This window comes from Mesocricetus auratus, unplaced genomic scaffold (assembly GCF_017639785.1).
Source record: "Mesocricetus auratus isolate SY011 unplaced genomic scaffold, BCM_Maur_2.0 Super-Scaffold_100004, whole genome shotgun sequence".
In the NCBI taxonomy this organism is placed as follows: Eukaryota; Metazoa; Chordata; class Mammalia; order Rodentia; family Cricetidae; genus Mesocricetus; species Mesocricetus auratus.
The window spans coordinates 29,839,739-29,867,355 of NW_024429189.1; positions in this window are offsets into that span (position 1 = coordinate 29,839,739).

The window sequence follows — 27,617 nt, forward strand, 5'->3', positions numbered from 1 at the left end:
TTTGAACAAGGAGGGTACCCGAGGACAGAGGAAATGAACCAGAGGGGAAAAGACCGGCTCGGCCAGCAGGAACCGCTACCCAGTTCATTTCAGACTCTTCCATGGTGAATGCACTCAACTGCCAGGCCAAGAAGTGCCAGAACTAAAGAATTTCCTGCAGGATTTGGTGCTTGAAGGTTCTGCCCGGGTTCACAGTACATATTTTGAACCAAGAAGAGCTTTAACTGTCGCTAATAGGAGGCTAGTGAAGTAAATCACTGTACGCATGCGCCGTGAGATGGCTCTGTCTAGTAGGCGCAGTTCATCTTCTGGAGTATTTGCTTTTAAAATGTGATGCTGATGGAGAAATACAATGAATGAGGGTGTTAGCGTCTAAGTTAAGAAAAGAGAAAGGGCAGAGTGTGCCATTCATAACGGTAACCCCGGCAATCATGAGGCAGAGGTAAGGAGTCAGAGTTGGAGGCTAGCCTGGGCTAGGTATGTGGTGATACCCTGTCTCAAACAAAACAAATGGAAACAAAACACAGAAAGACACACAGAACAAGAGAGGGAGACTCCAAGTATCTATGGTAGAAACTGCATTACCAATATGTCTTTTAAAATGTTTCCTTGGCTGTTCTCTTCAAACTTAGTGGGTATAATTTATTTTAATATTTAAAAAATCCAAAGATAGGAATGATTTGTTTCAGCCCTCTTTCTTAACTAATTTTTTTCTCCTGTAAAGAATGGGATTCTGTGATGTCCGTGTCATTGTGTCTTGCTCTCATTTGTCCCTGTACTCAGCTGTGCTTCTCCATTGTCTTGTTTTCATCCCCAAATGTTCCGTGTGTGTGTGTGTGTGTGTGTGTGTGTCTAAATCTAGACTCTGCACATGAGATAAAGTATGCACTAGCCCCCTTCTGCTTCCGCACGCCATGGGCAATCGAATCTGAACTCAGGTCCTCATGATTATGAAGTGAGTACTATTACCCATTGAGCTACCTCCCCAGGCCCCAATTTTTGTCCCGTGAGTCTGGCTTCTTTTGACTAACATGATGAGTCTCCATCTTTCCTGCGGCCCTACTAAGTGCTCATAGAGTTTTCTCTCATCTTGCTCACAGGGGTTTCTGACACACCTGCATAGGTTCCCAGACACTCAGCTGTTCCATGGGCTGTGAACATCACAGTTCACTTCTAGGCTTCCTTCCCCAAGGACTACATTTCCAACAATACATAGGCAGTCACATAAATAACTAACTACAAGCTTTGCATAGGTCACGAGGGTGGCTTCGAATGACATTCATAAAGTATCACCCAGCTTCTATGGGCAAGGGGTCTAGGTACAGTTTGACTGCGTCTCCAAGGTTGAAATCACTGTGTGATGGAGACTGTAGTCTCATCTGAGGGCCAGGATTTACTTCTAAGCTCTATGGGTTTTTCCAGAATTCTGTTCTTTGAGTTGTGGGACTGACCCCACTTTTTCTCTCTTTGATGGCTGGAGTTATCCAGACCTTTGTGAAGCTTCCTCAGGTTCCAGTCACACGGCCCTTACATAACAGGGCAGCTGGCTTCTTCAAGGCCAGTGGAGAGTACCCAAAGATGCCTCCAGTCTTCTGGAAGCTCACCTGGTAAGTCCAGGTCCATCACCGCAACCTCTTTTGTATGAACTCAAGATCAACCAAACTCAAGAGGACCATGGTCTACCTATGCAAAGTCCCTTCACCTTTGCAGCCCAGTTATGAGAGTGACTCCTCCTCATGGACATGGGTCCTGTCCACACTCAATGGGAGGAGATTGTGAGTGTGTACATGGGGAAATATCAGTCTTCAGGGGTATCTGGGGGATTTTCCCAATACAAGGTTACAGGAGGTAAACTACTGGGTTAGAATTTATTTAAAATACTGTCTAACCAGATAGGAATTCTCAAGTATTTTTACAGCATAGCCTCAAGTACATTTTGTAGTGGTTTTGCCCATGATTCCACAACAAGTTTGTCTCACCTTCAATGTTTATCTCAGGTTTCCTAAGAATACTAGGTAAGATTTTTTAGAATTTATTTTTAATTATGCACATGTATGTGGGTATATGTGACTATGCATGTGAGTGCAGATGCCACAGAGACTAAAGACATTGGGTCCACTGGAGCTGGAGTCACAGGTGGTTATGAGTCTCCTGCCATGGGTTCTGGACAGAAAGCGAACTTTGGTCCTCTGAAAGAGCAGTGAGTGTGGCTAACTACCGAACTATCTACCATCTTTCCAGTCCAATGTGCTCTCTCTCTCTCTCTCTCTCTCTCTCTCTCTCTCTCTCTCTCTCTCTCTCTCTCTCTGTGTGTGTGTGTATGTGTGTCTGTGTGTGTGAGAGAGAGAGAGACTCTCCCTCTCTAAAAAAAAGAAAACCATCCAAAACGAGCAAAAGACCAAGAAGACAAAAATTGCTAAAATAAAAGAAAACTAAACCAAAAGCACACATACACACAAAAAACACCACACAGACAAACAAAAACACACATACATTTTTATTTTGTGTAGGTCAGCTACTCAGGAGTCTGCCTTAGAGAAAACTCATTTCCCCTTCGATATCAGGTATCAATTGCAAATAGCTTCTTGGTTACAAATGGAACCCACTGTCCATTTCTCCTTAGTGCTGGGAACTTGTGCGGGTCTTGTGGGCTGCCAGTCTCCGTGAGCTCCTGTCTGCACCAGTCTGCACCAGACACCAGTTGTGTCTGGAAAACAGTTACCTTGGAATCTATCTTATGGGGGCCAGTTATATTCAAATCACCACAGAGTCATTCCCCCACCTCTGGCTCTTACAAAGAGAGTAAGAACTTAAAGTTGGATGGGTAGGAGGAAGGTGAGGAGCTTCTGGGAGGGGTTCTTGGAGAGACAAAGCATGACTAAAATTTAATGTATGAAGAAAGTTGAATAAAAAATTTACAAAGTCTACTGCAGTAGTTTTCTCTGGGAACCTGAATTTTCTAGTCATGCTTCTGTTCTTCCCTCCGCTCTCTCATTCTTTCCCTTTCTTCTTACTCTGTAGATTGAACCCAAGGCCTTGCACACACTAGGCTACAACCCAGTCACTGAGCCCTCTTGGCAATATAAAAACCAACCAATCAGCCAAACCCAGCCTGCAAACAGCATGGATGTGAGGAGGATGAAATAATCCTCTTTGCTTTTAGTGTGGAAGGAATTACATTTCAAATGGAACAAACAAACAAAACCCACTGTCAAAAAAGCTCAGTCCAGCAGGAATAGCTGCTGAAGAGGAAGAGGTAGGGGAGGGTGGTGCATACAGAGGCAGGAAGGGAGAGGCAACGAAAGATGGGCTTGGTATTTCCCGACTCTGTCTTGGTTTAAGCTGATCTCTACCCATGGTGCCTTAAGAAGAAGACATGGGAAAGAATCTGGCTTGCCATTCCTGGCACCGGGAATTTCCAACTTGGTGGCTTTCGTAGCCTTGGCTGTGTAGCAGATGTTGCTTGGAACTCTTCATATGTACCAACTCTGTCCTTGCAGACACCATGTGTACTGTTCTTCTCCCCATTTTACAAGATAGCACTGAGGAACAGGAAGGCGACACCACCTGCTCAGGATTGTGCTGCGAAAGGAACAACCTGGCTTTACACTGTCCCCTAGAGAACTTGGCCTCCTCCACTCAGTTAGACTGTCTTGCTGCAATGCTTTTAAATCTCTTCTGAGGCTGAGGGCTCCCTGTCAAGGGCCCGCCATTGTCCTTTCTTTTTCGGCTAGTTTCTTATTGTCGGGGTTTGAATGAAGACTGTCCCCTATAGACTAAAAGCCTTGCTGGAGGTGGGCCTTGATGGAGGTGGACCTTGCAGGAGGTGGGCTTTAGGAATTTGTAGCCTCATCCCATTTCTAGTTTGCTCTCGATGCCTTGTGTTTATGGTTACATGTGTAATCTTTCTGCTTTCTGGTCAGACTGCGGCCCTGACTCCTGCTGTTATGGACTCTCCCACTGAAACTGTAAAAGCCAAACAAACTCATTCTTTCTTAAATTGTTTTTGGTCATGGTATTTTATCACAGCAACAGAGAGAAACCCCTAGCATACATTATACCCAACTCTCTCCTTAGAGACCAGGCTTCTTTAAAAAGATAGGACTGACACACTGCCCATAGAAGGGCCTCACACCCCTGAGCTATTTGCACTTTACTGTTGAGTTACACCTGCAGCTTGGATGAACTGTATCTTGATCATCTTTTAACTTGCATGTTTACTTCACTATACTAGCACAATTTCTTGCAAGCTAGATGCATTTAAACAACAAAATGGTCAGCTTAAAGCTAAAGATTAGAGGCCACCTAATATCCCACTTGATTATGGGAGACAAGGGATGGAGGTAGAGAGGGGGAGGTAGCATTAGGTAGACATAATGGGGACCCTCTGATTCCTGGCGATGGCCCAGGCCATACCAGAGCTGTCATGTGTTTGGCCTGGCTCTGGGTCCTGGTTGTACTGCTTTGAAATTGAAATAACTCCCCATTCTCTTCGAAACTCATGTTTCAAAGACAGAGCCTCCCTGTTAGTTAGACCTGTTCCCACTGAGGTGGCATTTCTTGGTCAGATTTTTACCCTCTGCTTGTCCCGTTGTTCCCTCAGACTCTGCTTTTAGCGCAGTGTCTTCTCACCTTCTCCTTTCCTTCGAGTCAACCACTGTGTGTCCTCACTAATCTTATGGTTAGCCACCTCACCTGGAGACTTCACAATCCTTTCTAGTATCTCCACGATGTCTACCCAGTCTGGGTCACGCTCTTATCTCTTAGATTAGCATGTGTGCATTTTCCAATGCTTGTTGCTATTTTGTTATAAATAATGCAACCCCCAGAACATGTCTATCAATCATTTGTAGGAAGAGGCTCCAGAGAAAGTAGTTTGGGTCAAAAGTGACCAAAGCCCAAGACAGTGGTCTGAAGTACAAGCTGATGAATACATGCATATGGACTTTAAGATGCTGGAGGCTTCCTAATGGGGGCTCACTTACTCAGCTTAAGGAAGGCCTTTAGGTACCAGTGCCTCAGGCTTGAGGACAGTGAACTCTTCTCCTGCCTATTGTCACATGGGGCTTCATTATGCAGCCTGACCTCCTTTACCCGCTCATTAGGGCAAGAAGAAAGCAAAGCTACGTCATCTCATCTTATTCATCCCTACCTCCAGAGGACTTCTGTCACCCAAGACTGAGGCATCCCTCTCAGGAATGGTAAGGATTCTCAGGGTATAGAGCACTGGATATGAGGCCCAGAGGCTAGCTAGCTCAGCCAAATAAGGAGCAGAGCTGAAGATGTGGAGGAGAAAAGGACTGTTTCAAAGAGTTTGAAGATCATGGTGAACAAAAGGTCCTGGCTGCCACACCTCAGGTTAGCAGGGGGTCTTCAAGTAGAGCTTCCAGGGAGGGCTCCCAAGGCCTCCTGTATGAGATGACTAACAGGTTTAGTGTGTCTTAATGTGTACTGTGGAACACAGTTCAGCAAGATCACAGCGCAACTGGAGGCATCTGGGCGTATCATGATGATGCAAATCCACAAAGTGAGTATCAGCAGAAGTGGCGCTTTTCAGTTTAGGTAAAGAAAGTCTCATCCCCAGGAGAGAGAAAACTGAGAGTCAGAGCAAGAATGTGGTTGAGGAAGGCCACCACAAGTCCCAAGTTAATGCTTCAGTATTACTGTACAAGACGGTAGCAATGCCCAAAGCACTCTTGCCTTGAGAGTTCACAGAAGCACATGAAAAGTTCAGAAGGCCACGGAAATAGTCACCGAGGGCTTCACCATGTTGACAGGGATACTTTTTACCCTGTGCAGTTATCTGCAAGGAGGGCCTATAAATTCTCTATTTTAGTACTGGGTTTTGCTATGATTAGCAACCAAGAGTTTGGAGGTAATTCAAGAAGGCAAGAGGGGTACGGATGGAGAATGGGGAGAAGACATTTATAAAACACTTCACTAACCTGAATTCACACAAAGAGTTCTGGTATTTTCTCAAAGGGCCATGCCTCAAAAGCTTCCATCTGAGTAAAATCAAAATGAAAGGTTTGCTGACTGCTTATACCCTAAGGGTGGGATGCTCCTCTAAGAGCTTCTAAAAGCTTCCCAAGCAAACTCCTGTCACAAGGAAGACAATAGGATGTTTACAGTCCCCCTGCCTTTTTTTTCTTCTTTTGGCTGACAGTAATTCAGAGCTATGCTTCACATTGTTTAGGGCCTTTTATGCAGACACTGAAATGGTTGGTTCATGTCGTGAACTCACCAAAGAAACAATATATCTTCTTAAAATTTTTAGTAGCCTAAATTTGGGACCAAGAAAGATTAGGAACATATGATGAATTCACACCTAAATCTTTAACGTGGTTCCTGTGGGAGGAGGCAGGGTGGGGAGGGGGTGGGACTCAAATACCAGCCTGGAGGGATCGTTTTGATTCCTCGCAAGAAGTTACTGTAATGAGGTCAGTGCTGGTCCTTATGCTATTGGCCGACCAGTGAGGGCACAGGGAAGGCAGAGAAGAAATTAATTAGTGTTGTGGAAGCTTTACAATCTGAGGTATTCAGAAACTAAGAAAAACTAGGTCTGTGTTCTTAAAAAAAAAAGATTCTAGAAGAGACCTTATTAAAGCGAGAAGGCATAGCTATTTAAGATGGTGACATACATAGAGGCAAGAATGTGCAGACAGAAGCTGAAAGACAGCCAGGCCCTGAAGGAATTTTAGTGGAATTTCTTCACTGAGAGGCGTGGTTAATAAATAGAGCGGATTTCTCAGGGCAGAAACTGGAGCAGCTATTACAAAGAGGATTTTTTTTCCTCTAGCCCCTTTCTTCTGTAGGGAAGGGAGTCATAGGAAGTTGAGGAGGAAAATGTTCAAACAAAGAAAAACAAGCTCAGCTGTTCTCGCAGGCAGCCACCTCTGCTGGAAAGCCGTCTCTTCCCAGACATTTGGGACGTTGTCTCATTTAGTGATCATAAACCCTCCTGTTGGCTGATGGTGTGAGCTTGAGATTAATGCTAGATATCATTCAGAGCTTCGTGTGATGTCACCCGTTTCCAAATCTGAAATCCCACTTATGCCAACATTTCCATTATTTCCCATTGCAGAGAAGGACAGAGGGGAGGCTAGACAATTTTCTGTGCTATGCTCTCGCCCCCTCCCTCCCCTTTTCCTGCCTGCTATGCTGGGCTGGCCCTTACTGGCACAAAGCTTTTGGGGCAGTTTTTGTTGTTGTTATTGGAGACGAGGCTGGCCTTGGCATTGCTACACAGCCCAGGCTGATCCTAACTCAGATCCTCCTGCCTGTACTTCCCCAGTGCCAGAATGGAAGACATGCACCATTTACGTGGATTTTGAATACAAATTTAATGCAACAATTCCTGTCAATCCAGGCTTCTGGGGCTGCTTCCCCTTTTACTGGTTGGGTTGGGATGGTTATTAGCTCATTGTGTGCCCATGGCTCTGTTCTAATAAGACGATCACCATGAAGGACTGAAGATTTCAGTGTCTTTTGCTGAATATACATGCAATTTTGTCAATATGCAGATGCCCTCTTACTTCAGCACCACTCCCAAATGGACTGAACTTGGCACAAATAGGTACCTTTAAATTTTGCCCACGGATTCATGGTGTGGAGACTGTTATCTGTTTTTCCTGTCACCAGGAATCATGTCCCTCTGACTCGATTAAAAATGAAAAGAGCATTTGGCCAAAACCTTAAGGTCTCAGGACAGACGTACACATGTGGGCAGGGCAGTTGAAGGCATGTCTTTTGAAGGGCTGTGGTAGCATCAAGTAGAGTGGCCAGATAAGAATTTCCTGTGCCACTGGTCTCATGGCTACATGGGCAGTTTGTAGAGATGTAGATTCTCAGACATGTAGCCTTGGAGTGGGTACTTTGAAGGAACAGGCAGCGCAGGTGTGAAGAAGACGGTACCATGGATTTTTTTTTTCATTTCAGCAGAAATTTCTCAAGGAAGAGCAATGGTAAAGGTCCTACTGGGTCCTAAGCAAAGGTCCTACTGTGTCAGAGGAATTTGGGGCACTCAATTATCTGTTCAGGAGTGAAGTGGGCTGAATGTAGCTCTCTGGGAGAATACTTGCCTAGTATCTATAAAACCTGAGTTTGATCACCAACACACACACACACACACACACACACACACACACACTCACATACGCATGCACACATGCCCCCAAAAGCACCCCTCCAGCTGCCAAAAGAAACCCTTTTGTGTTCTAAGGTTTTGACTTTTTTATTTGAAACAGGTCTCAAACTACCCTCAAACTCCATGGGTATCAGACACTGACCTTTGATTTTTCAATCTTTCTGCTTTCACCCATGTACTGAAATCACAGCCACGTGCCAGCACATCGGGATTACGTGATTCTGGGGCTTTATACATGCTGACCAATAGGGAGGCACCTGAAGATTTAAGGAAACACTGAAGAGTAAACCAGGCAATAGATGGCAAATTGATTTCTGAGCAAGGGGGAACACATGGGGAAGAGAGATTCCTGTGAAGGAGTTGACGGCATTCTTACAGAATGTGAAATGGAGTAGATGTGGTGCAGCCAAAAAAACAAAAACAAAACAAAACAAAAAAACTTACCCCTTCAGCCAAAATAGGAGCTAAACAATAGCCAAAAGTCAGTTTTTCTATGCAAAAAGCCAGTAATCTGCAGACATCTTCGCAGGATGCAGTGGTCCAGAACCACTGTGAGCTCTGTTAGAACTAGAGGAGGGGTGGAGTTATCGGGGCCAGTACTGAGCAGTCAAGAGACTCACTGAAGTCATGCCAGACGACATAGCAACAACCAGAGAGCTGGTCACACTCCCTGACCCCTGGGCTCTTCTTAGTTTGCTGTGATTCTGACTTTGGGAGCCCTTTCTGGGAAGAGGTGCCCACGGCTATGTGTCTTGAACTCCCTGCCCCCTTCACCTCTGCTTGGGTGACCTCGGTCTGAGATACTGATCAACCTCTTTCTGGCTTCCTGCACCACTGGAGTTTCCCCCGTCCATGTTTCCATGGGGACTGTTACATTTCAAGGGGCCCCCATTCTCTTTGGTCTGTGCCTTCGGGCCAACTGCATAGACTTGGGGTAGAAGGTGGCGTAGGACATCTGCAGCAGCACCGTGGTGAGTTAAATGGGCCTTTGTGGAAGGGCCTGGGAATCATCACTATTTATAATGATAGTTTTCTATGGGAAATTCTTTGAGTTCCAAACACTCCATTGACTGGTGACCTTTCAGAATACAACTGTCCTATCTAGGCTCCGCAATGGGGTGAGATCACTAGCAGTTGTCAGCGGCAGGATGGGAACGGCAGACCAAAGCCAGGACAGGCTGAGGTCAGAAGCCAGACACAGGGAGGCAGCTGTGAAGGGGCTGAGGGATGGGGCAGGAAGGGGTTAGGGAGTCCCACATTTATTATTTCAGAAATACATTCAAGTGGTGACAGTGAGACCAGGAGAGGACTTTGGTCCCCAACAATCCCCACCAGCTTCTTTAAAGCTACCTCAAAGAATAAAAACCAGAACAGCAAAATACACATGCTAGTAAACAAGGTTTCATTTAGGAAGTGTGGCTAAGCATTGAAAAACCTTGCCACTTAAATGGATCACATATATACTGTCTACTTAAAACATTGGGGTTTGCTGGGCATTGGTGGCTCATGCCTTTAATCCTAGCACATGGGAGACACAGGCAGGCAGACCTCTATAAATTCTAGGCCAGTCTGGTCTACAAAGTGAGTACCAGGACAGGCTCCAAGGCATTGCAGAGAAAGCCTGTCTCGAAAAACAAAAACAAACACACACACAAAAATTGGGGTGTGTGATCAAATATAACTTCTCCTAAAATCCTCTGTCACTCTTCTGACCCATTTCCACAAGGTCATTTCCACGTTGAATATGCCATCCATGATATGTGATATGGTTCTGCCCATGGATGTCTATCTGGGTTTTCTGAATGTAATCTGGGGGCTCCATGTCTAAGACACCTTTCAAGATAGGATGCTTAATGCGCTGTGCAATATACTTGTATTTCAAGTACTGGAGTTTGAAACTTTTTGTTTTGCTCTCTCTCTCTCTCTCTCTCTCTCTCTCTCTCTCTGTGTGTGTGTGTGTGTGTGTGTGTGTGTGTGTGTATGTGGGGAATATGGACATATATGTGTGGGTAGGCATAGGTGTGTGACTATATGCTTTCCCATTTGTGCAGATGTGGAGGCCAGAAGTTGACACCACGTGTCTTCTTCTATTGTCCCACCTTGTTTTGGGGACAGGGTCTCTCATCAAACCTGGAACTTGCTTGTAAGTAAGTCCTGGAGGTCTCCCTGACTCTGTGTCCCCAGCACTGGAATTACAGGTGTATATCACTGTGCTGGATTTTTTTTAAAAAATATGGATGCTAAAAATATGGTGGTACACGTCTTTAATCTCAGCACTTGGAAAGCAGAGGCAAGTGGATCTCTGTGAGTTTAAGGCCAGCCTGGTCTACAGAGAGAGTTCCAGGACAGCCCGGACTACACAGAGAAACCCTGTTTCAAAAAACCGATATAAAGACAAGGGAGTGTTAAGGCCATTGCGATGATCGCCACCAGTACAAAGAAATAAATACTTACAAAGCACCCCTCCAAAGACAAAACAAACTATTCCTCATGTCCCTTTGCTAGCATCCCAAATCAAAACAGAAACAAAAGTTCTTGAAAGTTATTCACAACAGCCAAGATATGGAACAAACTTTAGTGTTCAGATAATGAGAAGAAAAAAGAAATGGGGAAAAGAAAAGAAGCAGCAACTCAGGTCTTCACATTTGAGTAGCAGAAAGCATTTCACCCACCGACCTGTCTCCTTAGCTGTGGTGATGTATTGTTTATGGTCTAATAAAGTCACTGGAGATCATAATGCAAAGTTAGCCACAGCCATAGAGCCAGGCAGTGGTGATACAATCCTTTAATCCCAGCAACCTTACTAGCTAGTCATAAAGGCCGGGCAGTGGCGGTATACACCCTTACTCCCAGGACTCGGGAGACAGAGACAGACTGCTCTCTGTTAGTTCAAGGCTGCACTGAGCTACACGAAATTGGTCCAGTCTAAAAGAGAAACAACTCACACAAAGGAGATCTCAGCACTTGGGATCCCATGCCTTTAATCCCAGGATTGGAGAGGTGTAAAAAGAAGAAGCAAAGGTTCTCATGACAGAGTTGGTTTCCAGCCACTTGGAAGAGAGCATAGCAGTCTAGGATTGCAGTCTGAGGCTTGGTGGAGGGAGACAGGATTGCAGTCTGGTTGTCAGTGGAGAGACTGCAGTCCTGGACTGGCGTCTGAAGCTTGGTGGAGAGCAGTATAGTCTGGATTTCACTCTGACAATTTGTGGAGGTAGAATTATACATTTTGGTCTAAGGTAGAGGCAAGAGCTAGTGGCTGGCTGCTTTACTTTTTCTGATCTTCAGCTTGAACCCCAATATACATTCCTGGATCTGTTATTATTTGTGTTACACTTAGCCTTTGCCTCTTCCTCCTCTTCTTCTTCCTTTTCCTGTTTTTCTTCCTCTTCTTCTTCCTCCTCCCACCCCTCCTCTTCCTCTTCTTCCTTCTCCTTATTAACAATAAAACTTGTTGCTTACTCTGTGTTAGGAGGGCTTCTCCTTAGCATTGAGCATCTTAGCTCTGGCTCTACCAAACACAGCTGACTCCTAAGGAGTGGTCCAGGGAGAACTGCAAAGATGGGATGCTTCCTGGTACCTCAAATAAATACCTCTAGAGGCTCAGCTGCTGCTAGTTGTGGCTCCCCCAGGCCTCCCTTGGTGGTGGTTCTCCCTCATCCTTGGATCATCAATCCTGAAGCAGCCTTTTCTTTCTCCTTTTTCATTGTTATATGGCATCAATACCACAACTACTTGTGCATTTCCCCTCGGAAGCCATGTCCTGCATTTCTTCAAAGGAAATGAAGGGACAGTGGCAGTCCCAAAGCTTGTAGAGTGGTCACCTCACACAGTTCATGCATGTAGGAAGACTGTATGCTTTGTGAAGTTGACAGACAGGATGTGGGAATCTCATTTTGGTGAAAGCATAGAACTGTCTATGGTGTTTTTTTTAAAGCACAGATTCACAGCACATGAGTAGTATTTTCTTCTTCTGAATTAAGACATTTTAAAGACGCCCAGCAGTGACCTAGGGTGGCTTATAGCCCGCCATCACAGACAGCGGCTGCCCCTGCTCCATTTTGCCTTACCACCATCTGCTCTTCTTTTCTTTTTTTCTTTGCTAACTAATTCAACACAGATTATGAAAAGACTCCAGTGGTGTGAATGAAGGGTCCTGGTGTCTGGTATTTCATTTAGTTTCAAGCCCTTCTCTGAACATTCTCTTGGATTTATTGCTCTAATACATGATTTCTCAACTGGGACAAAACTTGTTCTCCTTATGCATAAAGCATAGGTCTGTCCTATTAAACTTTCATGGGGACAATCAGACGAATGCCTCAAAGACTCTGTAGGGTGGCAGGAATGAAAAACAAGCTGTTCAACCCTCCTGTAACTGAAACCTGGCCATTCTCATGTTAGACAAGACCTTCACCACTGTCTTATATTCCCAGCCCAAGATCTTTGTGTTCTAGCAAGTAGTGTCTCTTTAAGGATCTGTCAGTGAACAAATTGTCCTCAAGCTAATCACATATTTGAAACTTTCTTTCTGAGATTCCTAAAATAGTTCTTTCTAAAACTTCCCTCTGCTTTAAGATGGCTTTAAACCAGGAGCCTCATGGCTGTGATAGCTACTGATGTCTACTATGGCCAATCCTGCTATAGACACCCACGAATAAATTTTGTGTGTGATCACATTTTCATATTCAAAAGGGTTGTGTGGACAAGTAGTTTGCTTATCTAGTGGTAGATTTTCTGTCTATGTTTAACATTTGAAAGCCTCCGACTGTTTCCCAAAGTCACTGTGGCATTCTGTAGATTCTCACCAACAATATAAGAAGGTTTCATTTTCTTCCTAACTTGCTCAGTGTTGTTTTTGTCTTTTTATTACAGTCATCCCAGTGGGCAAGAAATAATATCTCATTATGGTTGATTTGTATTTCCCTTACGGCTAATAATAGTGAATACTTTTCATATGCTTACTCTATTAGAGAAATATCCCTGCATACCCTTTGCCCAGATTTTAATTGGGTCATTTGATCTTTTGTATCAAGTTGTAGGGATTACTTACATATTGTAGATGCAAGTCCCTTATCGGATGCACAGCTTGTAATTATTTGCTGGCATAGCGTATGATGCCTTTTCATAGCAGTGCCATTTGAAGCATAGAAGTTTTAATTTAATAAAGTTTGACTTATCCATTTTTTTTCGTTTGTTACTCATGCTTTTGGTATCAAAGCAAAGGTGCCATTGTTTGACCCATGCAACATACCCCTGTCTTTTGGAAGTGGTATAGGTTTTGATCCACTTTGAATTAGTTCTTTCATGTGAAATGAGGTGAGCTCCATTCTCTTTCATGCAGATATCCAATTGTACCAACAGCTTTTATTGAAAAGACTATAGAAATGTTTTTTCACTTTAGTCAAAAATCTATTGATGACAGATGTATGTGCTATATCTGGAGTCTCAGTTTTATACCATTAACTTATTCATCTATTTTTGTACAAGTACCAGGCTATTTTGTAAGTTTTAAGCTTTGGAAGCAAAATTTCTCCAACCATCATTCTTGTTTCAAGATTATCTTGATTATTCTGTGTCTTTTAAATTTTCATGTCTTTTATTATCAATTCATAAATATCTGAAAAGAAATCAGCTGAGATTTGACTAGCATTGCAGTCAGTCTGTATATCAGTTCAAGGATGTTCATATGATGTCAAATCAGTCCATGAATATAGGATATCTTTTCATTTATTGAAATTTTCCTTGCTATTAAAAGTTTTCAGAGTTTATGTTTTAAAGTTCTTTTAGTGGACATAGTCTAAGATATTTTATTATTCTTAATGCTTGTGGTGGTTTGAAAGAAAATGGTCCCTAAAGGGAGTAGCAATACTAGGAGGTGTGGCCTTTTTGGAGTAGGTGTGGCATTGTTGGAGGAAATGTGTCACTGTAGGTGAAGGCTTTGAGGTCTATTTTGATCAAACTTTGCTAGGTGTGACCCTCAGTTCACTTCTTGTTGCATTAGGATTAAGATGTAGCCAGCACCATATCTGCCTGCACGTTGCCATGTTCTCTGCTGTAATGGTAATGGACTGAATTTCTGAAACCGTAACTCTTATTTAAATGTTTTTCCTTATAAGAGTTGCTGTGGTCATGGTGTCCCTTCACATCAATAGAAATGCCTAACTAAGACCATACTATTTTGAAAGACAACGCTTCATGATTTTCATTTTCATTCTCTTCAGTACTTGTGTAGAGATGCCATTTGTCATTGCACATTGAATATGATACTGTAACTTTGTGGGACTTGTTTATTAATACTAATAGACTTTTTTTTTCTTAAATTCATGAGCTTTTCCTATATATGCTCCTTAAGGTTTAGATACAGGATCATGTTTTATTCAAATAAGAGATAACTGTACTTCTGTCTTCCCAGTCAGAATACCTTCTACTTTTCTTGGTAATTTCTCTGGCAGTAGCGTCTACTGTTATTGACAGTGGTGAGGGAAAACAATCTTTTGTTGTCTTTGCTCCTGGTTTTGGGGGGAAAGCTTGCAATCTTTCACCATTAACTTAAGTGTTACGTTGCACCTCACCCCTACATTTAATCAGGTTGGGAAATTTGTGTTTATTTCTAGTTTATAGAGGACTTTTTAAAATGAGGAAGTAGTGCTGAATTTTGTCAAATGTCTTTTATTCATCTTTCAAAAATGGTTTTGTTTTATTGTTATGTTGTGCTATATTAATCCCCCCCCCATCTTGGGTGTTGAACTCGGGAGTCTTGTTCTAGATAACATTCTTTGTACTGGACTCCAATTCAAGCCCTGGAGTTTCAGGTGTTAACTCACACTTCTAGTCCCATGAGAAGTCACAGTTACGGTGTGTGATACTTCTTACGACTGATTGATGATATGTTATTGAGAATCTTGGGTTTACATTCCTGAGACATTGGTCTGTACTCTTCTTGTGATGATCTTGTCTGAATATAGAATCAGGGTAACACAGACTCGATAAAATGGCATGTGTGCTTCTTCTTCAATTCCCTGAAAGAGCTTGTGTGAATTCTTTAGGTGTCTGGTAAAGCTTTCTATTGAAGATACCTCCACTTTCCTTTTTTCTTAACATTCCTTTGTTACTAAATCAACATCTTAGTTGTTGTAACTCCCGTCAGATTTTCTATTTTCTCTTGAGTCCTTCTAGAAATTGCTCATTTTTTACCCTGAATTACCTGTTTTGGTATAGTTGTTTTTTCTAATACCTATAAATGCTTTTTTATTTCTGTAAGATTTCATAGTACCAAAATAACCATGCCATTGCTCTCAAATTTGATAATTTGCCTCTTCTCTTTCATTGGTTAGTCTAGGTAAATGTTTGTCAAAAATGTTGCTCTTTTCAACAACCAGCCTCAAGTTTTATTATTTCTGTTGTCTTCCTATTCTTTATTTTCTTGGTGTCTTCTCTAATTTGATCTCCTCCCCCCCTACCTCTCCCCTTCTCTCTCTCCCTACCCCACTCTCCCCCCCTCTCTCCCTCCTCTTCCCTTTTCCTTTGAGTTTAGCTTTCTCTCTCTATATGGTGTCTTCAAGTAGAAGTTTAAATAATTGGTTTGAAATCTACTTTCACAGGGTAACGTTCCCCCCTGTGCACTGCTTATCTATGTCACAAACATTTTGGTGTGAGTCCCTTAGTTTTCCCTCATCTCAAAGTATTCCTATGAGATTTTCAATAAACATTCCTGTGTGGTTTGTCCTTGATCTATTTATTATGTAAGTGTGTCTTTAATTATTTTACACACATTGTGGATTTTGACTGATATGGACTTCTGATTTCACAATAAAATAGTTGGAGAGCATTCTTATGTGTTGTTGATCCTTCTTTTAAAAATGTTGAGGCTTGCCCAATACCTTTGTGTGTAGTCTATTCTAGAGTGGTGCCAACTCTAAAAATTACAGCTCAATGCCATGCTACCAAATGTTGGAAACCCTCCCCCCAAATGCAAAAAACTTGAGATTCTAAAAATCTTCAAAGTTAAAACATTTGAAAGGTTAAAATCATTATCCCTAAAGCTTGAAGTTCTGAATGTTGGAGTCCTGAGACAGCAGCTCCTATTATGGGAATGAAAGGTCATGCGAGAGTGACAGAAAGCCAAATCCTCAGAAGGGATTAAAGTACTTCTGGTTGTGTGCCACATAGCTACATTGTACCAGGTGACCGAACACCTAGAAACTAGGTAGAGTAGTATTTGGGGTGTGTCTTTGAGAGTGTTTCCAAAAGAGATTATGGTATGAGCCCGAGTGGATGAGGTGTACATCTGCCATGTACAAGATGTGACTGTAAAGGAAAGAAGTGACCATTCTGCATGACCCGAAACTCGAAGTCACCCTTGATGACAGACATTTAACCAGCTCTCTGGACTTCTCTCCTGCAGTTTCCCACCTTCTTCTGCAAAGTGCCCCTTCTGTGTTCATTTTTCCCTCAATTTTCCTTTAGACTTTCATTGTTTAATTTCCTGGCTTTATCAGTATACTTGTTTGTCTGTTTGTTTTGGTAGAATTGGGACTTAGTTCACACGATGCTCCTAACTCTTGTTCTCTCTGAACTTGAAACTCCATAGCGAGTCTGCCTTCTTAGCATCCCCACTTTTGATGCTTAGTAGACGTCTCCAATTTGCCATGTTCAGAAACGAGCTGCCATGCCTTGTTTAACACAATAAATACTGGTCCATTTTCCCCCGGATGTTCAGCCTAAAACTCCTCAGAGGGCTCTTGACTCAGTCCTTTCTCTCTCGCCCTCCTCACCTAGTGTATCACAGGCCTTGTCCTCTATCTACTTTCAGATTTATCTACAACTTAAACACTTCCTCAATTACCGCTGCTCTTTTAAAAGTCTGGACTCCTGCAATTACCACCATACCTTGCTTCCTGCTACAGTGTATTTTCAGAGCAGCCAGGGTGATGCTTTTGAGAAAGTCAAGTTATTTAGCTCCTCGTGAGTGCCGCCACTGCACATCTAGAATACAATCAACAGTCTTTGCCACCGATTACTATATCCTATATAATCCATAATGTGGTTAGCTGTTGGGGTATGACAAGTTAGTCCAAAATAGTGGTTTCAGACAGGCAATAAAAATTTGTTCGCTCTAGACTTTCTTTGAGTCAGGACATTTTTAAAAAATCAACATCTTAGCTCCACCTTGGGGCCATAGACGCCAGAGTGTTTGGCCAAGGTTGGACCACCCAATTTTAAGGATGCTCACACTTGGTATGTGAGTGCTGTTCTTGGTAGAAGACCCCCCCCCCGCCCCAGTGACTCTTTGTGTGTCTTCACAATGTAGTATCTGGATTTCTATATAATATGAGTGATACTTGAAGAGATTAGGGTAGAGCTGAATTTTTCAGCAACCTAATGTAGCAGCCCTTTGTCATGTTCACAACTGAAGCTTTTAAGTCTGGCCCACATTTATTTTTTTGGGGGGGGATAGGCTTCTAACTTTGAAAGGAGGGTTGCTGTGAAACTTACAGATGTAAAGCCACCATAACATCTTCCTCGGATATTTCTCTGATCTCATTTTTTTCAATTTCCTCATTCCATGCTTACGTACACGACACCGCTTGTACCTTTACTATTCCTAAAACATGACAGGCATGTCCCCACCTCAGGACTCACTCTGCCTGGAAGCGCTTTCCTGCTGACAGTCACATAGCTCTGTCACCTCTCACATCCTTGCTCAAAGGTCACCGCGTCTCAGAGATCTTTCTTGTGCACGTAGTTACAGCATCACGCTCCCTCTCACCTCTCTACCTGCTTTCCGACCTTCCCTTCCTCACAGTTTGTATCCCCATGTGGCAGGGGATGCATCTTTTATTGAATTATTGCCTTCTTCCTTAAATACTTCTCCCGAAAAGTACCAGGGAGCAGGGATTTGGTGTGGTTAGTTCACATCTGTAAGCCCAATCTTGACCATCCCCCTTTCATGCTATCAGTTCTTGGCACCAGTTTTTACATGAATGAAAACATTGACCTACTCTGTCCCTGATTTCCTTCAGGGAGTGGGTATCTACATACGTCTACATTGAACACACATGTAGAGGAATCAGGTGTTGAGGAAAGCAGTTGAGAAGTAGTGACCATTAGGTGAATTTGCTACCAACTTCTTTCTTGAATTTGGGTGTTCTTTCTCCTTTCATATATGTTTCCATAGCAATTTACCCAGAATTATAGTAGCAGGCCTTTGAATAACTTCTCAAAATGTAATTTTGCTTCTTGATTCAATTTATTATTAGCAATTTATATATTCTCCCAAGGCTTTTGGGACTGATATTAAATTGTAATATTAAAGCAACTACAACAACAAATCTATTATGTATGCATAGAGCTTTTGTGCCTGCAAAGTTTTTCTTCTCGAAATCTTTCCTTGGTGAGTATGCTATTAACATTGCTTTGATAGATCAGGTAAAGTAATTATCTCCCCCAAATTTAAAAGCATTGAAGATCTAGGTCCAGCTGATAACACTGTGATCCTGTGAGTCTGTTACAACTTGCTTGATTTATTTTGCTTTTGCATCCCCATTACATGGTTATTTGTGAACTTGATATTATTGTTAAGTTTATTTATTTCTATTCCACGTGCGTTGATGTCTTGTCTGCATATATGTCTGAGGGTGTCAGATTCCCTGCAAATGGAGTCACAGACAGCTATGAGCTGCCATGTGGGGACTGGGAATTGAACATGGCTCCTCTGGAAGAGCAGCCAGTACTCCTAACTGCTGAGCCATCTCTCCAGCTTCCTGAATTTGGTGTTCTTAATATGTGCCTGCCTTAAAGTATTACCATTCTGCTTCTTTTGAGAAACGTTAAAGTCTTGTGCTTGGCCTCAATGGCAACTCATGAGACATTACTATTCTCTATCTGCCTTTCAGAATAGGCTTGTCAAGAGGCATCATTCCACTATATGAAACACTGAGAACTTGTTTCTTAATTCTTCGGGGATATTATAATCTTAGAGCATCTTTCTATCGTGTGGCTCTTTTTCTGTGTTATACAAAATTATCTTTTTTGATAAAAATTGTGTGTCAACTTAAATGCTTTTGAGATTAATATATTTACTTATATCATTTTTTGTTATCCAACTCTATTAGTTAAGCTGAAAATATGATACTTTATTAAAGGGTTGTATTGCAATATTAACCATGTGTTATCAAGTTAGAGACTGAGATATATGTGTGTATGCATTTATATTTTCAGTAGTCTCAAGAACTTTTACTGCTCTATGTGATGTAAAGTGTCAGAAATATGAAGTAAAATGGTACATTATTGTAAGTATTTGGGGGACCTAATAGGAAGAGACTAGAAACAAAACATGGAAATAAATCAAAAGTTGGAAACCTTCATCTCTGATCTTTGTTTTTTTCACAGGATTTGGCTTCCTTTTTCACTCTGCAGAACTGTCTGTCATAGATGCTGCTCAGTGTGGCAGAAGCCAGACATGGTGGCACACACCTTTAATGTCAGCAATTTTGAAGCAGAGGCAGGTGGATTGGTGTGATTCTAGGCCAGTCTGGTCTATGTAGTAATCTCCAGGACATCATTGAGACATAGGGAAACCCTGTCTCAAAAACCAAAAACCAGTGAATAAAGTGACAGAAGATGAGTAAAAATAGGTCCTCTGCCTGTCACCAACCAGCATTCTTTATTCCATGATATCCACAAATCCTACTCCTGTGATTCTTAGCTAAGGGCCATTGTTATGTCCAAGAAGGGAACCACATTAGGGCTGATTCTGCTCCTAATTGCCAATGGGATCCAAATACAGACCAAAGCATCTGATGAACTTAGTCAAATAATTAAAATGTTTCAATTTCACAGAAGAAACATTCACAAGGACACCATTGCTTATTGCTTACATGGTTTTGCTACACCATCTAGCTTAAAAAACAAACTCTTGAAAACTGTTTTTCTAATATCTGTTATACAATTGTATATAGAACCTATGCTGAAATCCTTTGTAAGGCCTATTGGGTTGTGGGGTGGGGAGGGGCGCGGGGAAGCAAGCATGTTGATGACTAAGAAAAAAAAGCCAACATTCCACTTTATGACATTTGATGAATCAATGGTTCTAGCTGCAGACACACCAGATGAAGCTTTGTTTCTATCATATTGGCATCCAGAAATGGCTAGTGTCCTAGATCGCCTTGGAGCAGGTAATCTTACTATCTACATGGCAGTGAAGGCCTCAAAACCTGAATCAAGTTCAGAAAAATTATTGACTTCACCATCTCCCCTTTGGTTTTGGTTTTGTTTGGAGATAGGATCTCACTCTTTAGCCCAGGCTAGTCTTGAACTTATAGAAATACTTCTACCTCAGCCTTCAGTGTTATATTGGGGTTATAAGTATATATCACCAAGCCCATCTTCAAAACTGCCTTTTACAACATTCTAGGAAATATCAAGAAAATATAACATGAGAATATATAGAAAGAGCTATAAAGACCACCCCATGGCATTTAAAAAATGTAATGATTAAGAAATCCTGTCAATCAATCACTCAATATTGATAACAGAGAAAACAAAAATCTAGAAGAAATTGAATCCTTGAATCCAATAGATGTGTCTTTAAAGTTCATTTTCTTTTTCTAGTTAATCAGCTACTCTGTCAGATAAACTCCAAAATTCGAGTAGTTTAACAAAATAAAAATTACCTTCTCGCTTCTGGCATAGCCCCCCAAGACTTCCTAAGCAGTTCCTTTTATGAATATGTGTTTATGCTTGCAGTTTCTGTAACAGATATTTGTCTCCTTTGGCTACTAAACAGAAAGGGTTTATCTGGGTTCACAGTTTCAGAGTCTTTGCCCATCACTGCTTGGCTTCTTTGCCTTGGGTCCATGATGAGGCAGCAGTCATGTAGCCAGGGACCAAAAGAAAAGAACAGGAAGAGACTGAGCTGCCACACGCTCCTTAGGGGCACAATAGCATTACCTTCCTAAAGACTCCACTACCTCTAATAGAGTCCTATGGGGGACCAATTTTCTTCTTCGTGGACTTTTGGAGAACATTTGAGATCAAACTATATCACTGGGATTTTAGCAGGACCTAGGCTCCCGCCACATTGTATTGTCCTCATAAGTACTTACTGAACACTTTGGTGTCAAAGAGGCTTACAGTTTTTGATGCTAGTTCATGAGAAAGAACTATCTATTAACCCTAGACAAATGCAGAGGGGCTGTTTTCTGTGGACAAAGCGTGACAGCTCCACCACAGAAAGGATACGCAGAATGGAGTAAGTGGCTGGACACCACTACTTTTTCTGTAACCTTTAAGAGCAGACGCCAAGTGTGTAAATGACAGTGAAGACAAACCTACTGTGGAATGTCATTAATATAGTTCTACATGGTCCATATAATGCCATTGTTGCTGACATCATCAAACATTACTCAGTTCAGTAGACGTGTGTTAAAACTCTCATGTGTGCCAGGTACTACTGGGTACTGAGAGAGAGATGACAAATGTCATCTGAAGGGAAGGTGGGAGAAAGGCATAAGCATAATTAGCATTAACTGCAGGAGATAGAAAAGTGCCTAAACCGAAGGAGAAGTTAAAAGGGCTGGTGGAACAGTCAGCGGGAAGACGTGAGCTCTCAGCACAGAGCAGAGGAAACTGATCTCTAGCAGGGTTCTTGTCTAGAAAGAGACCGTCCCCAGTTCATTCAGGTAAAGGGAAAATTGTGAGAAATCACGGATCCAGCCTGTGATCTTCTCCACTCTCCAATAGCCCCAATTTGTTTCTCTTTGCCTCCAGTATCACTGAGGAGTAGTCTCACACTGTTGCCAGCCCCAGTCTGATAGGGTCTTTGGGTCTCATATTCAGTGCCATTTGACTAAACCATTATAGGGAGGAAACTTGGTTACTGGCTGTCTGACACATAGGCTGTCCTTGGATCTGCCATTGCTGAGAGACATTGATCTTGTAGTAACACATGAGTATCTGTGCTGGGCTGCCTCCTGAAGGTATTTGAGTGAGGGAGAAGACTTTTACTTGTTTTTAAAAACTGCTTAACGAGTGAGGTTAAAGAGTGAACACGTTTGGCTTAGGTAGAGCATAAACAAAGGAGAGAAAAGAGAAATGTCCCCGTACATGTACAGAGTGATTATGACAGATTTATGGAGCTGGTGGAATCTACAGAGGAGAATAAATTTATGAGGCCAGAGGAAGACTGTTGAGAGATTATTAGTAAGGGTTGACCTTGAAGATGCCCCCCCATGTTACAGTGCTCATACAGGAGATAGTGTGACGGTTTAAGATGGTCATCTTGTGAATAACAACTTCCCACTCAGCATCTTAGAGTCCACAAAAGCCCCTTGCTAAGGAACTGCTCATTCCCATGGGAGAGAACATTGTGTGTTTTGTGGAGGAAAGTATTTAATGCTTGGAATCAAACATATCTGTGTTCAAATCCCAACTCTTGCATTCCTAGTTGGATACCGTGGGCATGCTATTTAATCCCTGTAAGCTTAGTTTTCTCACATAGGAAATGTGGTTTGTATTCATCCAGTTATACACTGGTATGGCTCAAGGACTGGAGGGTTAGAGATGACGTTAGTCTTCGTTGAGTCAATTAGTCACTGCCAGTATTATAATTATTGGAAAGTATCTTGAATGTCAATCACCTTTTCTTAAGTTTGTAGTAAGGATTAAAGAGCAAAATGATTGGGAAGTGCTTAGCGAAGTACCTGGCATATGGTAAATAATTATTACATCTCTCTCTCTCTCTCTCTCTCTCTCTCTCTCTCTCTCTCTCTCTCTCTCTCTCTCTCTCTCTCTCGTGCACACACTGTAATAAAACACAGACCAAACAACTTAGGAAGGAAAGGATTTTTTCAACCTTACATTTCAGGTGACAGAAAGCAGGGGCCACGGAGGAGTGCTGTTTCCTGACTTGCTACCACCGACAGCTTGCTCAACTTGTTTTCTTACTCAACCCAGGACTGCCTGCTCAGTGAGGGCCACAGCACAGTGGGCTGGTCCCTCCCACATTAGTCACCTCCCAGACACAGGCCAGTGTGATAGAGGAAATTCCTCCACTGATGCTCTCACTTCCCAGGTGACTTACTTGTGTTGACGAAAAACAAAACAAAACAAAACAAAACAAACAAAAAAAACTAACCAGCACCCCTGCCTAATGGAAAAAGAGCTTGTCTGACTTCTAGATCTCAGAGGGATTACTTTATCTGGGTGATCCCTTAGTGGTTGGCTGATTGAGGACAGGTTTATAGATAGACTTCGATTATGTTCCCACCATTATGATAACCAGTTGCAGAAATGTGATCAAAGTCACCCAGTGTAATTTTAAAAAATGCTTTCATAGACAGAGAAGACTGGATCTGAGATGGGCCCAAACTTTGAATAAAGTGGGAAACTGATGCTCACGCCACTATCCAATTTTATGAATGAAAAGAAACCTGTCACTTCACAGTGTCAAGCATAAACATAATTTTCAGAATGTTTAAAAAATCATTTTTTGAGTCAATATTTTTATTTCTTCAACAAATTGTGGGTGAGAAATAACTCACAGCAAACTCCTAAAGATGTCGTTATAGGGGGCTGTTCAAATACCACTCAGGAAGCAGCATGGCGTCCTTCCCCTCCCAACACAAAGGTGCTTGAATATTGGCTACTGATATAATTTAAAGCAGAGAATATTTCCCTGGTGCAGAGAATTCAGACTACAAAGCAATATTTGATAAGAACAAAATAAAATATTGACTAGACTCTACTCCTCAAGTGTGGTGTGGTGTGTGTGTGTGTGTGTGTGTGTGTGTGTGTGTGTGTGTGTGGTGTACTTGCCAATTCCTGGAGCACTCTTAGAGCAGAGAGGAACAAGATGAGAGAATGGACTTTACCGTGAGTACAGTGCAGTCCTGGGGACTCTGAGAAGGACTCAGCTCCTTCCCCTCCCCTTTTTGTTTCTTTCTTTCTTTTTTTTTTTTTTTTGTATGACTCACTTTCAGCAAGAAAGCCTCTTAGGCTCCTTACACATGGCTTTGAACTCTCAATTAAAACAAAGACTCACAGCATAACTTTGTTAGTCTTAAGAACTGACTAGGAGGTCCCAGTGCATATAAGCAAATGTCAGCTGTGTGCCATGCAAAGCTCTAGAAAGGACCCCAAATGGACCAGACTATAGATTTTTCTAGAAACTGATTCTGGAATCACTGTTTTTCTTCCTTCTTTCCCTCCTCCCTCCTCCTTTCTCCATCTTCCTTCCTCCCTATCATCCTCTTTCCCTGCTTCATTTCGTTTATTGCTTACAGACAGGTACAGTAAATGAATGGAGTTGTATCTAATGTTGTGTGGTCGTTCTCAGTAGGTTTTCTATCTTCATGCAATGTCAGGTAGAGGGTGCATTCAGAGGTTGTCATTTGTGCATCCTTGCTCCTTGCCCACCTACTTAATATGCTAGGAACGAAAACAAGCAAACAGATATGCATCAGGCCCTAAAGAGTGATAATTTCAAATCAAAGGAGCAACCTCAAAAGCTCTCTCTGACCTTTGGGCTTACTGTCCCGTGTTTCCATCCCTTTCTCTCTTGAAGTACAGTAAAGGGCTTCCTCTAAGTCCAGCTCATTCTTCTAGGAGGGATGCAACTCTCGGGAAGTTTCAGGATCCAGGAAATATTCACTGTGGGAGAAGATTTGGGGTAAATATCTCCATACCCAGACATCTCTACTACCCTGGGAAGACTTCATATCTATTCTGTGGCAGGACCAGAGAGTGCTTGAGAGACTTCAACTACAATAGAAGACAACCTTCTTCTGTGCACGTAACCTCACGCCTCCCACAGCTTATCTGCAGCCCCTCTCAGCACACCTCAAGACCCTCCCTATCCAGGCCTCTCTGTCTTTCTAAAGCTGGGGAAATTATTTAAGCCTCAACTTTCTGGTCTATGGGGCACTCTTATACCTTGTATATGACTCTTATCCTGTAATATTTATTTCCCCATGCATATTAATATATGTATTTCTTTCTTTCTTTGGTTTAATCTTCCTACTATCAGTTGATTCCAGAAAACTGCGTGAGGCTGGAGGAGAAGGTTCCCTTTATCTTTGAGGATGCCATATTTTGGTGTCCAGGATAAGCAACATCACACAAGGCATCCTGACAGGCTGATGCATTCACAGGCCATACTTCCATATTAATTAGTGTATGTGGTAGTTTGAACCCCCATAAGCTCATAGGGAGTGTCACTATTAGGGGGTGTGCTTTGTTGGAGTAGGTATGGCCTTATTAGAGGAAGTGTATCACTGCAGAGGTGGGCTTTGAGGTCTCATATATGCTCAAGCTATGTGCCCAGTGTCTCAGACTACTTCCTGTTGCCTGCAGGATCAAGATATAGCTCCTTCTCCATTCTTAACTCTTTCCCCATCACCATGTCTGTCTGCATACCACCATGTCCCATCATGAAGATAATGGACTAAATCTCTGAAAATGTAAGCCAGTCCAATTAAATGTGTTTACTTTATAAGAGCTGTCATGGTCTTAGTGTCCTTTCATAGCAATAGAAACCCCAAGACAGTATATAAACCCACCATTTCTTATTTTTATCTTTCCCTCAGTGTTGGGAGGAACGTACTCAAATGTTCATGGAGCAGAACCACACAGAAACTGACTTCAAATTCTTGCTCTTGAGCTGCCCCACAGTTACCCCTCAATCAGTGTCTTACGGTCTGTGCCCATTAGGAATCTCCGTCAGCTTCACTTATAAGAAAGAATTACGCTCTTTACTCGTCATTATCTAAGAAAGTTAGAAATTTTTGTGCAGTCTGTTGATAGAAGCCTGTTTGCAAATTTGGAGAAGGTTACTATGTGTCTTGGACCCTGGCTCCCCACACGGATCCAAGATCATGCTGTTTCAGCCCTCACTGAAATGTCAGTGCTGTCTTGTGTGTTAAAACTGATGAAACTGTCATTGGTTAATTGTATAAAATCCCAAATTATAAAAAAGCTTGCAAACAGATATGAAAGTGATGGGAAGCCAGCATGAGGAATTCAAGGCATTCAACATGATTTATTATTCATAAAAGATCCTTTTTTTAATGACTTGACAGTTATTCTGGATAAGAAACATTGTTCTTTTTTTTCTAGTTATAATACATCAAGAACTTTTTGTGTGGAGACGGAAGTTTTAGCTGTTGAAAAAATGTTGATTTCATAGCAAGATAAAGGAAAGCACATACCTGAGTTAGTTATTAATATTAATTGGTTGGTTTTTATGAAAAAGTGAGCACAAAGTCTTGATATTTGGTTGAATATTGATTATTGCATAATTTTCCAGTAGAACGATTTGTTGATCATGCTCTCTTATATTTTGAAACAAGTAGCATGTCAAATTATGTGATCCTGCACCACTGCCACTGACAATCGTTATCTGCAGCACGTGGGTTATAAACATATAGCATACGATAAAGGGTGTGAGCACACCCTTAAGTGGGTACTGTAGAATTCCTAGGGAAATTTCAGTGGTTATTTTGGTGGCTGGGAAGGACAGCTCTGTCTTTTTAGCTTGTTTGGTTGTTTGAGACAGGGCCTCTCCTTTATAGCCTGAGTGTTCTGGAACTTGCTCTGTAGACCAGGCTGACCTTGAACTCACAGATATCCATATGCCTCTGCCTCCTGGGTACTGGAATTAAAGGTGTGTGCCACCATGCCCAGTCAGCATTGGCTCATGGAAAGTACAGAAAAAGGCCAGTGATAGTATCAAATGGCAGGAGCAGCAGCTTGGGAATGACCCTGGAATTAAGAAAGGACATATCCTTTTAGGGCATTGTGTAAGGCCCCAAAAGAGCCTGCTAAGACTTGGCACTATCTTGATGCAGGCGGTTTGGTGTTGGAACTAATTTAACTTAAAATTTGGAAAATTAACTGGCTCGTACTCATAATTCCAGCACAGAAGGTTGAAGCAGAAGAATTTCTGAGCTTGGATTTTGGCTACCCAGTGCCTGTATAAAAAATGAATAAATAATATAAAAACAATCTGAATATTGCATAGTTCAGTGCACTATTGAGCCAATCTAAGTTTTCTTATAAGGGAATCTTCGTTCTTTAGAGAAGTTGCAGGGTCTAGATACTGTGTCACTTTGATTTTCATCCTTTTCATTGCAGCTGTATGACTGGTGCTGAGAGTTAGTTCTTTTTCAGGAAGATTCATTTTCTCCTTGTCTGTTTTTAACTCATAAACACACTTCCACTAATTCTTATTGTAAATTTTCAACTTTCTTAGCTCTCTCTTTACAATTCTTATAAAGTTGGCCTTCACCACCCCAAATTTTTGTGTTGCTCTTTGTCTATTGTTCAGCAACTGGGGTCATTAATTCACTAATAGCATTGGAGAGGTGCTAAAGTTTTTCAGAACTGCAGATTGACCTAATTAATGTCTTTTCTGAATTGTGCTAATTCTCCCATTAACCACTCTGGGGCCTCTTAAAGCTCCCCAGTCCCTGCTGAC